This window comes from Oncorhynchus mykiss, chromosome 16 (assembly GCF_057628025.1).
Source record: "Oncorhynchus mykiss isolate SJ-2025 chromosome 16, ASM5762802v1, whole genome shotgun sequence".
Lineage (NCBI taxonomy): Eukaryota > Metazoa > Chordata > Actinopteri > Salmoniformes > Salmonidae > Oncorhynchus > Oncorhynchus mykiss.
Genome location: NC_143037.1, coordinates 53690583 through 53707354, shown reverse-complemented (window position 1 = coordinate 53707354; position 16772 = coordinate 53690583). Strand labels below are relative to the sequence as shown.

General features: G+C 43.4%; 1 pseudogene; it reads right to left on the bottom strand.

The window, feature by feature from the left end:
• Window positions 1-4022: 4022 nt before the first annotated feature.
• LOC149976923 (uncharacterized) lies at window positions 4023-16249 on the bottom strand (annotated as a pseudogene).
• Window positions 16250-16772: the final 523 nt, after the last annotated feature.

The following is a 16772-nucleotide window of genomic DNA, read 5'->3' as shown; positions in this document are numbered from 1 at the left end:
TCCAGGTGTGAGGAGCAGGGCTCTGAAGGACAGTTGTGGATTGTCCAGGTGTGAGGAGCAGGGCTCTGAAGGACAGTTGTGGACGGTCCAGGTGTGAGGAGCAGGGCTCTGAAGGACAGTTGTGGACGGTCCAGGTGTGAGGAGCAGGGCTCTGAAGGACAGTTGTGGACTGTCCAGGTGTGAGGAGCAGGGCTCTGAAGGACAGTTGTGGACTGTCCAGGTGTGAGGAGCAGGGCTCTGAAGGACAGTTGTGGACTGTCCAGGTGTGATGAGCAGGGCTCTGAAGGCAGGTCAGTGGTAGACTGTCCAGGTGTGAGGAGCAGGGAGACAGACAGACAGACAGACAGACAGACAGACAGACAGACAGACAGACAGACAGACAGACAGACAGACAGACAGACAGACAGACAGACAGACAGACAGATAGACAGAGAGAGAGAGAGAGAGAGAGAGAGAGTTCAAACAACCTCCTGCCCATCCTCCTAAGAGAAATATAGGCCCTCTAGTGGCTGAAGAGTGAACTGGCTAGTGAAGTCAAACTGATGTTCACTCATACAATGTCATTTTCTGTCAATAGGATCCATCTCCTTCCTTAACTTCTTATTGTCGGTCAAGCAGGGATTCTGTGATGTTGCAAACAGACAGTGTTTTGGGGAAATTACATGTTGGTTGTTCCAGAAGAACCAAAGCACAGATCAATCCCATTGTTCATATGTGAGTGAGGTCTGTGAGGCAGAGGACTTCCTGAGGGTCGAGTGCAGCAGGCGATGGTGGGACAGTCTGAAGAGGTTGAAGCCCACTAGCAGGTCTTCCAGGGGGTTGAGGAAACAGGCACAGTTCAGAAAGGAGTCCAGCAGCACCTCAGCCAGCAGAGAGCGCTGTTCATCCCACAGCTTGATCAACTAAAATAAAATTGTATTTGTCACATGCCTCGAAAACAACATTTGTAGACTAAGTGAAATGCTTACTTACGGGCCCTTCTAGCAATGTAGAGAGAAACATAGAAAAAATATAGAAAGATAGTAACATGAGGAATAAATACACAGTAAATAACGATAACTTGGCTATTTACACAGGGTACCAGTACCGAGTCAATGTGCAGGGGAGGAGGTAATTTAGGTAGATACAGAATCTACATACACAATACATGTCTAAAGCAAATTAGTGGATTGGGCTATTTCAGCAACACCGGTTGCTGACAGGTGTATAAAATCAAGCACACAGCCATACAATCGCCATGGACAAACATTAGCAGTAGAATGGCGGATACTGAAGAGCTCAGTGATGTTCAACGTGGCACCAGTCAAATTTCTGCCCCACAAGCTCACAGAACGGGACTGCAGAGTGCTGAAGCGCGTAACACGCAATTTAAAAAAAAAAGCACGCTGCCATTGGACATTGGAGCAGTGGAAACACGTTCTCTGGCGTGATGAATCACGCTTCACCATCTGGCAGTCCGACTGACAAATCTGGGTTTGGGGGATGCCAGGAGAACTCTACCTGGAAAGTTTGATGGTGGAGGATTACTGGTCTGGGGCTGTTTTTCATGGTTCAGGCTAGGCCACTTAGTTCCAGTGAAGGGAAATCTTAATGCTACAGCATAAAATGACATTCTAGACCATTCTATGCTTCCAAATTTGTGGCAACAGCCCTTTTCTGTTTCGGCATGACAATGCCCCGTGCACAGAGCAAGGTCCATACAGAAATGGTTTGTCGAGATTGGTGTGGAAGAACATGACTGGCCTGCACAGAGCTCTGACTTCAACCCCATTGAACACCTTTGGGATGAATAGGAATGCCGACTGCGAGCCAGGCCTAATTGCCCAACATCAGTGCCGACCTCACTCATGCTCTTGTTAGTGGAAAGCCTTCAACTAGTGGAAAGCCTTCCCAGAAGAGCAGCAAAGGGGGGACCAACTCCATATTGTTGGACATGATTTTGGAATGAGATGTTCAACGATTAGGTGTCCACATCCTGTTGGCCATGTACATGTAGTGTAGGTAGGGGTATAGTTAGGGGAACAATGACTAAGCAACAGGATAGATAATAAGATAATAATGTGATGAGTCAAAAGAGGGGGGTCAGTACAGATAGTCCGGGTAGCTATTTGGTTAACTATTTAACAGTCTTATGACTTGGGGGTAGAAGCTGTTTACGGTCCTGTTGGTTCCAGACTTGGTACATCGGTACCGCTTGCCGTGCGGTAGCAGAGAGAACAGTCTATGACTTGGGTGGCTGGAGTCTTTGGCAATTTTAGGGTCTTCCTCTGACACAGCCTGGTATAGAGGTCCTGGATGGCAGGGAGCTCAGCCCCAGTGATGTACTGGGTGATACTCACTACTCTCTGTAGTGCCTTGCAGTCAGATGCCAAGCCGTTGCCATACCAAGCGGTGATGCAACCAGTCAAGATGCTCTCATTGGTGCAGCTGTATCATTTTTTTTAGGATCTGAGGGCCCATGACACATCTTTTCAGCCTCCTGAGGAGGAAGAGGCATTGTCGTGCCTACTTCACGATTGTGTTGGTGTGTGTGAAGCTCTCAACCTATTTCACGACAGCCCCATCAATGTGTAAGGGGGTGTGCTCGGCCTTCTGTTTCCTGTAGTACACAATCAACTCCGTCCCACTGTCGTGTCGTCAGCAAACTAAATGATGGTTTTGAATTCGGCACGTCCACAGAGTCGTGGGTGAATAGGGAGCGCAGGGAGGGACTAAGCACCCACCCCTGATGGGACGCCGTGTTGATGATCAGCGTGTTGTTGCCTACCCTCACCACCTGGGGGGCGGCCCGTCAGGAAGTCCAGGATCCAGTGTTAGAGGGAGGGGTTCCGTCCCTGGGTCCTTAGCTTAGTGATGAGCCTGGAGGGCACTATTGTGTTGAAGGCTGAGCTGTAGTCAATGAACAACCTTTTCACATAAGTGTTCCTCTTGTCCAGGTGGGACAGGGCAGTGTGGAGTGCAAAAGAGATTGCGTCATCTGTGGGTGGTATGTGAATTGGAGTGGGTCCAGGGTATCTGGGATGATGGTGCTGATGTGAGCCATGACCAGCCTTTTAAAGCATTTCATGGTTACAGACGTGAGTGCTAAGGGGCGATAGTAATTTGGAGAGGTTACCTTGGCATTCTTGGGCACAGGGACTATTGTCGTCTGCTTGAAACATGTACAGGGCCTTCAAAAAGTATTCATACCCCTTGACACATTCCACATTTTTTTATGGTACAACCTGAATACAAAATATATGTTTTTTCTCTCACCCATCTACACACAATACCTCATTATGGAAAAGTGAAAACATGTTTCTAGAAGTGTAAAAAAAGACAATTAAATACAGATATATCTAATTTACATAACTATTGACAGCCCTGAGTCAATACATGTTAGAATCACCTTTGTCAGCAATTACAGCTGTGAGTCTTTCTGGGCAAGTCTCTAAAAGCTTTGCAAAACTGGATTGTACAATATTTGCCCATTATTGGTTGTAAAAGTCTTGCCATAGACTTTCAAGCCGATTTCATTCAGAACTTGGTCACTCAGGAACATTCAATTTCGTCTTGGTAAGCAAAATTGAAAAGTCTGGCAATGTGTTTTAGGTTATTGTCCAGCTGAAAAGTGAATTTGTGTAACGGCTGTTGGTGGAAGAAGGTGAGGACCAAAGCGCAGCGTGATACATGTTCATGTTATTTATTAAACTGACCACTAAATACAACAAGTAACAAAAGAACAACCGAAACAGCTCCGTCAGGTACAAAACAGAAATGAACTACCCACACCACACAGGTGGGAAAAGGCTACCTAATTATGGTTTTCAATCAGAGACAACGATAGACAGCTGCCTCTGATTGAGAACCGCACCCGGACAAACAACACAGAAATCCAAAACATAAAAAATGAACATAGAATGCCCATCCTAGTCACATCCTGGCCTAACCAAAATAGAGAATAAAAGCCTTTCTATTGCCAGGGTGTGACAGTACCCCCCCCCCCCCCCCAAAGGTGTGGACGCCGGCCGTGAAACCTGACTCTAAAGGGGAGTGTCCGGGTGGGCCTTCTTTATGGGGGCGAATCTGGTGCGGGACGTGGACCCTGCTCCACCTTAGGCTTGGCCCACTTAGGTGGCGCCTCTGGAGCGGGGACCCTCGCAGCGGGCCCCGGACAGGCGGGTGACTTTGGCAGCGCCGGACAGGCGGGCGTCTCTGGCAGCGTCGGACAGGCGGGCGACTCTGGAGGGAGAAGACGAAGAGACAGCCTGGTCCTTGGAGGAGGCACAGGATAGACCGGGCCGTGGAGGCGCACTGGAGGTCTCGAACTAATGGCCTGCACAACCCGTCCTGGCTGGATGGTAATTTTAGCCCGGCACGTGCAGGGCGCAGGCACAGGACGCACTGGGCTGTGCAGACACACAGGAGACACAGTGCGCAGAGCCGACGCAGGATATCCTGGCCCGAGGAGACGCACTGGCGGTCTGGAGAGCAGGGTTGGCACCATCCGTCCTGGCTGGATCCTCACCCTAGCCCGGCAGATGCGTGGAGCTGGAATGTAGCGCACCGGGCTCAGAGCACGTATTGGAGAGCTGTAGCGCCGAGCTGGCCCAGGACGTGCAGGGCTAGGGAGGCGCACAGGCGGCCTGGTGGGTGGGGCTGGCACAGTCTTCACCAGACGGCTAGCACGCGCCTCAGGACGAGTATGGAGAGCTGACTCAGGTGACATCAAATCGCGGACACACTCCGTCAGGCGGATGTCGTGCCTCATGCACCAACACAGCAGCTCTCTCATTGCTCTCTCCTCCAATCTCCCCATTAACTCCTTCACAATTTGTCTCAAAGTGTCTGTTAAAAAGCAGACTGAACCAGGTTTTCCTCTAGGCTTTTGCCTCAGCTTAGCTCTACTCCGTTTATTTTTATTCTAAAAAACTCCCTAGCCCTAGCCGATGACAAGCATACCCATTATGTGACGCCACCACTATGGTTGAAAGTATGGAGAGTGGTACTACTCCGTGATGTATTGCCCCAAACATAACGCTTTGTATTCAGGACATAAAGTAAATTTAGCAGTTTTGCTTTTTATTTTTTTTATTCTATGCAGGCTTCCTTCTTTTCACTCTGTCATGTAGGTTAGTATTGTGTGGAATAACTACAATGTTGGTTATAACTACAACGTTTTCTCCTATCACAGCCATTAATCTCTGTAAAGGTTTTAAAGTCACCATTGGCCTCATGGTGAAATCCCTGACCCGTTTCCTTCCTCTAAGGCAACTGAGTTAGGATGGACACCTGTGTCTTTGTAGTGACTGGGTGTATTGATACACCATCCAACATGTAATTAAGAACTTCACCATGCTCAAAGGGATCTTATCTTATCTTGTATTTTATACCCACCTACCAAAAGGTACGTACTCAGAACTTACGATGATCAGCTGGCAAGTGTCTTAAAGTGACCAGTGTTCAATGACTATGCGCATAGGGCAGGAGTCCCTAAGGTGCAGGGTAGAGTACCCGGTGGTAGCCGGCTTGTGACTAATGGGCAGAGTTGGGTATGGTTGGAGGCTGTCTAGTGGTGGCTGATTAACAGTCTGATATAGAAGCTCTTTATCAGTCTCTCGGTCCCAGCTTTGATGCACCTGTACTGTCTCTGCCTTTTAGATGTTAGTGGGGTGAATAGGCCATGGCTTGGGTGGCTGAGGTCCTTGATGATGTTCTTGGCCTTCCTGTGACAACGGGTGCTGTAGATGTCCTGGAGGGAAGGCAGTGTGCCCCTAATGGTGCTTTTGGCTGACAGCACCATCCTCTGGAGAGCTGTGTGGTTGCGAACAGTGCAATTATCGTACCAGGCGGTGACACAGCCTAACAGAACGCTCTCAATGGTGCATTTGTAGACATTAGTGAGGGTTAAAACGTGTCCACATTCTTCCCATCCGAAACCTAAACCCCAAATCCTAATAAAGACATTTGAAGTAAAAGATTATATATATACACAGTGGGGCAAAAAAGTAGTTAGTCAGCCACCAATTGTGCAAGTTCTCCCACTTCAAAAGATGAGAGAGGCCTGTAATTTTCATCATAGGTACACTTCAACTATGACAGACAAAATGAGAGAAAAAAAATCCAGAAAATCACATTGTAGGATTTTTTATGAATTTATTTGCAAATTATGGTGGAAAATAAGTATTTGGTCAATAACAAAAGTTTATCTCAATACTTTCTTATATACCCTTTGTTGGCAATGACAGAGGTCAAACGTTTTCTGTAAGTCTTCACAAGGTTTTCACACACTCTTGCTGGTATTTTTGCTCATTCCTCCATGCAGATCTCCTCTAGAGCAGTGATGTTGTGGGGCTGTGGCTGGGCAACACACTTTCAACTCCCTCCAAAGATTTTCTATGGGGTTGAGATCTGGAGACCTTGAAATGCTTCTTACGAAGCCACCTTCGTTGCCCGGGCGGTGTGTTTGGGATCATTGTCATGCTGAAAGACCCAGCCACGTTTCATCTTCAATGCCCTTGCTGATGGAAGGTTTTCACTCAAAATCTCACGATACATGGCCCCATTCATTCTTTCCTTTACATGTATCAGTCGTCCTGGTCCCTTTGCAGAAAAACAGCCCCAAAGGATGATGTTTCCACGCCCATGCTTCACAGTAGGTATGGTGTTCTTTGGATGCAACTCAGCATTCTTTGTCCTCCAAACACGACGAGTTGAGTTTTTACCAAAAAGTTCAATTTTGGTTTCATCTGACCATATGACATTCTCCCAATCTTCTTCTGGATCATCCAAATGCTCTCTAGCAAACTTCAGACGGGCCTGGACATGTACAGGCTTAAGCAGGGGGACACGTCTGGCACTGCAGGATTTGAGTCCCTGGCGGCGTAGTGTGTTACTGATGGTAGGCTTTGTTACTTTGGTCCCAGCTCTCTGCAGGTCATTCACTAGGTCCCCCCGTGTGGTCCTGGGATTTTTGCTCACCGTTCTTGTGATCATTTTGACCCCACGGGGTGAGATCGTGAGAGCGTGGAGCCCCAGATCGAGGGAGATTATCAGTGGTCTTGTATGTCTTCCATTTCCTAATAATTGCTCCCACAGTTGATTTCTTCAAACCAAGCTGCTTACCTATTGCAGATTAAGTCTTCGCAGCCTGGTGCCTACAATTTTGTCAGCTCTTTGGTCTTGGCCATAGTGGAGTTTGGAGTGTGACTGTTTGAGGTTGTGGACAGGTGTATTTTATACTGATAACAAGTTCAAACAGGTTCCATTAATACAGGTGGAGGACAGAGGAGGACAGAGGAGCCTCTTAAAGAAGAAGTTACAGGTCTGTGAGAGCCAGAAATCTTGCTTGTTTGTAGGTGACCAAATGCTAATTTTCCACCATAATTTGCAAATAAATTAATTAAAAATCCTACAATGTGATTTTCTGGATTTTTTTTCTAATTTTGTCTGTCATAGTTGAAGTGTACCTATGATGACAATTACAGGCCTCTCATCTTTTTAAGTGGGAGAACTTGCACAATTGGTGGCTGACTAAATACTTTTTTGCCCCACTGTATATATATATATATATATTTATATATATACAGTGCCTTGCGAAAGTATTCGGCCCCCTTGAACTTTGCCACATTTTGCCACATTTCAGGCTTCAAACATAAAGATATAAAACTGTATTTTTTTGTGAAGAATCAACAACAAGTGGGACACAATCATGAAGTGGAACGACATTTATTGGATATTTCAAACTTTTTTAACAAATCAAAAACTGAAAAATTGGGCGTGCAAAATTATTCAGCCCCCTTAAATTAATACTTTGTAGCGCCACCTTTTGCTGCGATTACAGCTGTAAGTCGCTTGGGGTATGTCTATCAGTTTTGCACATCGAGAGACTGACATTTTTTCCCATTCCTCCTTGCAAAACAGCTCGAGCTCAGTGAGGTTGGATGGAGAGCATTTGTGAACAGCAGTTTTCAGTTCTTTCCACAGATTCTCGATTGGATTCAGGTCTGGACTTTGACTTGGCCATTCTAACACCTGGATATGTTTATTTTTGAACCATTCCATTGTAGATTTTGCTTTATGTTTTGGATCATTGTCTTGTTGGAAGACAAATCTCCGTCCCAGTCTCAGGTCTTTTGCAGACTCCATCAGGTTTTCTTCCAGAATGGTCCTGTATTTGGCTCCATCCATCTTCCCATCAATTTGAACCATCTTCCCTGTCCCTGCTGAAGAAAAGCAAGCCCAAACCATGATGCTGCCACCACCATATTTGACAGTGGGGAAGGTGTGTTCAGCTGTGTTGCTTTTACGCCAAACATAACGTTTTGCATTGTTGCCAAACAGTTCAATTTTGGTTTCATCTGACCAGAGCACCTTCTTCCACATGTTTGGTGTGTCTCCCAGGTGGCTTGTGGCAAACTTTAAACAACACTTTTTATGGATATCTTTAAGAAATGGCTTTCTTCTTGCCACTCTTCCATAAAGGCCAGATTTGTGCAATATACAACTGATTGTTGTCCTATGGACAGAGTCTCCCACCTCAGCTGTAGATCTCTGCAGTTCATCCAGAGTGATCATGGGCCTCTTGGCTGCATCTCTGATCAGTCTTCTCCTTGTATGAGTTGAAAGTTTAGAGGGACGGCCAGGTCTTGGTAGATTTGCAGTGGTCTGATACTCCTTCCATTTCAATATTATCGCTTGCACAGTGCTCCTTGGGATGTTTAAAGCTTGGGAAATCTTTTTGTATCCAAATCCGGCTTTAAACTTCTTCACAACAGTATCTCGGACCTGCCTGGTGTGTTCCTTGTTCTTCATGATGCTCTCTGCGCTTTTAACGGACCTCTGAGACTATCACAGTGCAGGTGCATTTATACGGAGACTTGATTACACACAGGTGGATTGTATTTATCATCATTAGTCATTTAGGTGAACATTGGATCATTCAGAGATCCTCACTGAACTTCTGGAGAGAGTTTGCTGCACTGAAAGTAAAGGGGCTGAATAATTTTGCACGCCCAATTTTTCAGTTTTTGATTTGTTAAACAAGTTTGAAACATCCAATAAATGTCGTTCCACTTCATGATTGTGTCCCACTTGTTGTTGATTCTTTACAAAAAAAATACAGTTTTATATCTTTATGTTTGAAGCCTGAAATGTGGCAAAAGGTCGCAAAGTTCAAGGGGGCCGAATACTTTCGCAAGGCACTGTAAATATATATATATATATATATATATATATATATATATATATATATATATATATATATATATATATTTTTTTTTAAAACAAAAGTGGCTTATTTAACAGAAACTCTTGCTTGTGGCAGCTTGTGGCACCTCCATTAGCAGCGATAACTTGGAGTAAACGTCTCCTATAGCCAGTAATCAGTCTCTGACATCTGTTTTGAGGGATTTTTGCCCACTCCTCCTTACAGAACTCAGCTAATTGAGTGAGGTTTGAGGGGTGTCTGGAATGAACTGCCAGTTTCAGGTCCTGCCACAGCATCTCAATTGGATTTAGGTCAGGACTTTGACTTGGCCAATCCAAAACACAAATGTTCTTTCTCCTGAGCCATTCTTTGGTAGATTTGCTTCAGTGCTTTGGGTCGTTGTCTTGATTGAAGACCAATTTTCGGCCCAGCTTTAGCTCCTTGACTGATGGCATGACATTCTGTTCCAGAATCTCCTGGTATACCTCAGAATCCATGGTTCCCTTAATGATGCTGAGTCATACAGGTCCAGAGGAGGAAAAGCAGCCCCAGATCTTGACATTACCACCACCAAGCTTGACTGTTGGGATAAGGTTATTTTGGAGGTAGGCAGTGTTTTCACTTTTTTACTGATTTATTATTGTTCTTGTGGTTGTTGGGGATATTTTGGAAGGGTGTCCACTTCTAGGCCAAGTTGCTGTCATGTTAAATGCTTTCCATTCTAAAGGATTTGCCTCGCAGTGGACTGATGGAGCTCAATGATTTTATAGCCTTCCCCAGACTGATGTGCTCTCACTACCCTAGTCCCGATGTCCTCTGAGATCACCTTTCCTCTCGGCATGGTGTGCTTTGGGTAACTCCAAACTGACCAGAGTCCCACCTAAACTCTTTCCTAACAATCTCTCCGTTAATTGCTTCATTTGGTACCTAATTATTTACCCACCTGATTCTACTTATCTACTTGATTTAACCAATGCAACTTGGGGTTCACAAATTTTTTCTCCACCGGTTCCTTTTTAATTTAGTTTTTCTACTACTTGCATGATTTCCTCTACACCAACATATGGTATCGGTAAATATAAACCTGTTATGTCAGATCAAAAAGACTGGTTCTGATTCAATTAAGATTTCATGGTAAAAACGAACAATATATTTAATTGCACAAGGGGTGCACATACTAAGATCTCGACTAAGATCTCCTCTGCAAGAAATGTCAAAATTAATGACAGAGATCTTGAGTTATCATAGATTCACCGTGATTATTTTGAGAAAGTGTATTTGCATTTTTAGATTTGTATTCCTTATGGATCCCCATTAGCTGCCACCAAGGCAGCAGCTACTCTTCCTGGGGTCCGGGAAAATTAAGGTAGTTATACAATTTTAAAAACATTACAATCGATTCCTAACAGATTTCACAACACACTGTGTGCCCTCAGGCAACTACTCCACTACCACATACTTAATCTACAACACAAAAGCCATGTGTACGTGAATGTATAATGTGTATGTGAGTGTATAGTGCGTACATTATCATGTGTGTGTATATGCATGTGTCTGTGCATATGTTTGTGTTGCTTCACTGTCTCAGCTGTTCCATAAGGTGTATTTTTATCTGGTTTTTAAATCTGATTCTACAGCTTGCATCAATTACCTGATGTGGAATAGAGTTCTATGTAGTCATGGCTCTATGTAGTACTGTGCGCCTCCCATAGTCTGTTATGGATTTGGGACTGCGAAGAGACCTTTGGTGGCATGTATTGTGGGGTATGCATGGGTGTCTGAGCTGTGTGCTAGTTGTTTAATCAGACAGCTTGGTGCTTTCAACATGTCAATACCTCATAAATACAAGTAGTGTATACTGGCTTTTGCGTCTCAAATTTGACAAACTGTACTATTGCAGATACTCAGCAAGAAGGTCTGATTTCACTATTATTGAAACAGGACCCATGTGGTAAATATAAAAATCCAGTCCACCTAAAAAACTAGAGGCCACTTACACTTCAGTGTTGTGGTGCAAAAAATTGTAGCAAAATGCATAGGACATAGAATTAAAAAGGTCTTGTCGGATATTATTCATCCTAATCATCTGCATTTTTTTACATTGACGATACATTGGAGATAACATAAGACAAGTACGGGAAACAATACAACCCTGTAAAATGTGATAAACCAGGCCTGGTATTCATAGCTGATTTTGAAAAGGCTGAATTTAGTATATATAAATGTTATGACTATTTTAATTTTGGAGAATCTCTTATACAATGGATTAAAGTTATGAATAGTAACACCAGGTGTAAAATTGTAAATTATGGCTACTTCTCAGAAAACATTTCTATTTATTAGGGATCCCCATTAGCTGCTGCCAATGTATGTAGCATGTTTCCGGTTGCAGGTTCAGGAAAGGCCGAAGAACTGCAACATTTATCTGGAGCTAACTCTTCAAATAGCACTGCTAGGTGACTTGAAAAGCCATATTCAATCTATCAATAATATAACAATTTCCATCTTTAATTTACAATATTGTAGAAACTATGAGCATAGAAAGGTTCAGAACTTTTGTGAAGCATCACAGCACAGATGAAAATATATGGCAATTAGAAATCTAAACTGGATGGTTTTCAGAGACACAAGACATAACCAAAAGTATGTGGTCACCTGCTCGTCAAACAAATCATGGGCATTAATATTGAGTTGGTCTCCCCCTTTGCTGCTATAACAGCCTCCACTCTTCTGGGAAGGCTTTCCACTAGATATTGGAACATTGCTGCGGGGACTTGCTTTCATTCAGCCACAAGAGCATTAGTGAGGTCGGCACTAATGTTGGGCGATTAGGCCTGGCTCGCAGTCTGTGTTCAAATTAATCCCAATGGTGTTCCATGGAGTTGAGGTCAGGGCTCTGTGCAGGCCAGTCAAGTTCTTCCACACCGATCTCTACAAACCATTTCTGTATATACCTAGCTTTGTGCACGGGGCATTGTCATGCTGAAACAGGAAAGGGCATTCCCCAAACTGTGAAGCATGATTCAACACTCCAGAGAAGTGTTTCCACAACTGCAGCTGCTCAGCCAAGGCAACCCATTTCATGAAGCTTCTGACGAACTGTTTTTGTGCTGATGTTGGTTCCAGAGGCAGTGAGTGTTGAAACCAAGGACAAACCATTTTTACACGCTGCGCACTCCATTCTGTTAGCTTGTGTGGCCCCCCACTTTGTGGCTTAGCCATTGTTGCGCCTAGACTTTTCCACTTCACAATAACAGCACTTACAGTTGACCGGGGCAGCTCTAGCATCGTAGAAATTTGACGAACTGACTTGTTGGAAAGCTGGCATCCTATGACGGTGCCATGTTGAAAGTCACTGAGCTCATCAGTAAGGCCATTCTACTTTCAATGTTTGTCTATGGAGATTGCATGGCTGTGTGCTCGGTGTTATACAGCTGTCAGCAACGGGTATGGGGGATTGGAAATTATAGATTGTGGGTTCTATCTGCAATATTTAAGCTGATCTACCCCCATTTAAGCTGATCTACCCCTTCTTCACCACACTTCTTTAATGATGTGCATGCCGAGGAACTTGAAGCTTTTGATCCTCTCTACTGTGGCCCATCGTTGGGAATGGGCGCATGCTCTCTCGAATCACACGCAAAAAGTGTTTTTCTTTTCAGGAAGCGAGGCGTTGGTTTTCCCTTTATAATCCATGATTGTCTGGAGTCCCTGCCACATGTGTCTCATGTCTGAGCCATTGAATTGCGACTCCATTTTGTCTCTTTACTGACGTTTTGCCTCTTTGATTCCCTTACCGAGGTCATAGTTAGTCTGTTTGTACACGTCCATGTTCCCAGTCACCTTGCAGTGGTTCTTGATTTCACTTTTGGGTGATTGCTGCCTTCAATCCACGGTTTCTGGTTAGAATAACTTCTAATAATCACAGTAGGAACAACATCCCCTAGGCTCTTCCTGACAAACCCAGTCACTGAGTCAGTGTATTAACCAATATTATTCCTAGATGCGACCCCGAACACATCCCAGTCCACGTGATCAAAACAATCTTGAAGCATTCAGTAGATCCCGATTGGTCAGGCCAATGTTGAACAGTCCTTACCACAGGTGCTTCCTGCTTAAGTTTCTGTCTATAGGTGGGGAGGTGCAGGATGGAAGCATGGTCAGCTTTCCCAAAGGGAGGGCGGGGGAGGACCTTGTAGCCATCCCGGAAGGGAGAGTAGCAATGGTCAAGAATGTTCACACTGCGAGTAGCAAAGGAGATGTGTTGATAGAATTGTAGTTTTTTTTTCTTCAGATTTCCTTTATTAAAGTCTCCATCTACAATAAATGCGGACTCAGGACATGAGGTTTCCAGTTAGCACAAAGTCCAGTGTAACAATATTTTTGAGTAATTTACAAACATTCCAGTTGACCAAATGAATGAGGTGGGTTTGTTCCAAATGGGTCTAGTTTCTCAAACAGGTGAAATTTGTGATCCTATCTGAAGAATGAACTGGTGGTTGCATATCAACAGGTGTAGTATCTGGTACCCTGCCGCCAGCTGTTCAATGATCAATCATGCCCATGTGCCATGTCAGGATGGCAAGTTCAAATGAATAAAATGTCAGTTTTTCAGAGTAGGCTACTCAGTTATTGCAGAAATATTATAACATAAATGAATCCTGGTATGAATTAAATTTAAACTAGTCGGTTTTGAATACGAGCCAAGGCCCCAAACTCTGTGGCAACCTTCCCGGAGAACAAGGAAGTGAACACTGTAGCCTAATGATAACTCAAGTGAAAAAATCAACAACAACATTAGTCAACTGTAAGTTACAAGACGGCTAAGACATGAATTGGAGATGTTGTGTCATCAATACTACTCATGTCCACACGGCTGTGGCATTGCTCCATAACACACATTTTATCAGAGGTGTTCTTTTTATTTGAATCAAACTACTCCAACAGAACTTCCCCTTTACATTGAACTGACATTGGGGAAATCTTGATGATGTATTGCAGTTATTCCAACTAAGACTCAATGTATTTCATGTGTATCATTTGTTCATTATTCCAGAAGAACAACAACAACAAGAAGGAAGAAGAAGAACATACTTTGAACAGATAGATTGGTGGTTACCTGCTGGGTGTTTCTGAGTCAGGGTCATACAGGGTCATCAGCCAGGAAGAAGAAAAAGAAGAGGCTTTGCAGCCGTTAAAGAAGTAAAACGGTTGGTGTAATCATAGAAATAGAATTAAATTCTAATCACCAATGCAAGCTACATTATAACAAGCTAAATTCCAACAAGCTACATTAGAACAAGCTACATTATAACAAGCTACATTATGACATTTGTTTGGGATGTTGTGTTGACTGTTGTGGCAGATTATTCAAATACAGTCCATGACCTTATTTGTCCCAAAATGCACCATGCAGTGGTGAAACACCACAATAATAATACACAAATGTACAAATCTTTCTTAAACTCTGAGCTTTTCCATTTGATGTGAAGGCGGCAAAAGGCCTCGCCACATTGGAGCGATCCCTTATCTCCCAGTCGCGACGCTCCATTCTGGATTGCAGGAACATTGAGTTTATAAATCAATACTGTGTCCCCAAAACGTGTTCGCTCCTAGCACTCTGGGGAAGACAATAAAGCACTTGGCAAGATCATCTTCCTCTACCATCTCTCTCAGAGGATGAACAAAGAAAATGGTTGTTACTTTCTGGAATGGTATTTGAAGACAATGTGAAATGGTTTTGTAGTGGAGGTGGCCCATACAGATGCTGCACATTTGGTGCCCTTGATTAGATTAGATTTAGATTAGATTATTTATATTAGTATTTTTTTGGGGGGATAGATCATCTTTAACATTTCGGATAGATTGTAGCTTCCATCAATGTAATTGTCTGCATCATTTCCAATCCCCCAGAGTCGCCTCTTCACTGTTGACGTTGAGACTGGTGTTGTTTTGCGGGTACTATTTAATGAAGCTGCCGGTTGAAGTCTTGGGAGGTGTCTGTTTCTCAAACTAGACACTCTAATGTACTTGTCCTCTTGCTCTGTTGTGCACCAGGGCCCCCCACTCCTATTTCTATTCTGGTTAGGGCCAGTTTGCGCTGTTCTGTGAAGGAAGTAGTACACAACGTTAAATGAGATCTTCAGTTTCTTGGCTTCCTCACATGGAATAGCCTTCATTTCTCAGAACAAGAATAGACTGACGAGTTTCAGAAGAAAGTTATTTGTTTCTGGCCATTTTGAGCCTGTAATCGAACCCATAAATGTTGATGCTCCAGATACTCAATTAGTCTAAAGAAGTCAATTTTTATTGCTTCTTTAAATCAGAACAACAGTTTTTAGCTGTGCTAACGTAATTGCAAAAGGTTTTTCTAATGATCAATTAACCTTTTAAATGCTAAACTTGGAGTAGCTAACACAACGTGGCATTGGAACACAGGAGTGATGGTTGCTGATAATGGGCCTCTGTACACCTATGTAGATATTCAAAACAAAATCTGCCTTTTCCAGCTACAATAGTCATTTACAACATTTACAATGTCTACACTGTATTTCTGATATATTTGCTTAATTTTGCTTTTCTTTCAAAAACAAGAACATTTGTAAGTGACCCCAAACTTTTGAACGGTAGTATATGTCATGTCGGGAAAAAGTCAGTTATAAGTTCTTCTGTCCTAGTTAAAAACAAATTATCATCCAATAGGCTTTGATTAAATTTCCAATATCCTCGCCCACGTGAAAATTCTGTAATAGTAATATCTATGCCCATTATGTGATGGTCTGACCGCATTAGAGTTTATTAGTCACATGCACAGGGTCGCAGATGTAATAGCAGGGTACAGTGACATTCTTATGCTCTGAGCTCCAACAATGCAGGTCAAGGAGAAGTGGATGAAACAAAAATACAAATAATAATAATATATACAACTGTGACAATGATTCATGTTCATTGGGGCAGCTATTGCTTTTGAGTGTGCAGGATTGATAACCTTACATGTAATTGATTCACAAATCAAATAACTTAAGCTGAGCTTCTCACCTCCTGGGTGCTCTCATCTGCCATGGATGACAAACCCATGAGCTTAACCCAAGCAATTGCTGTACATGAGTGGCAGAGGACATTGCATTGTAGGAATCCATTACAAAACCTTTGATGCCTCAAGTCAAACAGTTCATACCCCAAGGCCAAAGATATGTCAAACCAGACTATATCCTACAACGGTTAAACAACAATGTGTAAAGAAACATGAAAACAGGGTCTACAGAAAAAGAGAAAGGGTTAAAAAGAGAGAGGAGAGCAGTGTAAAATGAGGATGAATGCTAAGTCAAACCTAGACTAAATCATTCTCAGCCAGAATCACACCTAAAACTAAGCTCTTAGGTGGAGGGGCTGGATTACGCTTGGGGTTGACAAGTGAGAACAAAGAAGCCTATGGTTGTGTCACAATCTGAAGCGCTTTCAGGCTTAAAGAGGTGACTCTCGATCGTTAATATTATTTATTTACACTTTCATGTCACTATAAAACAAACCTAGAAGCACCAGCGCTGATGCTTTATGTACTCTCATTCCAGCAGGTTTAGAAATT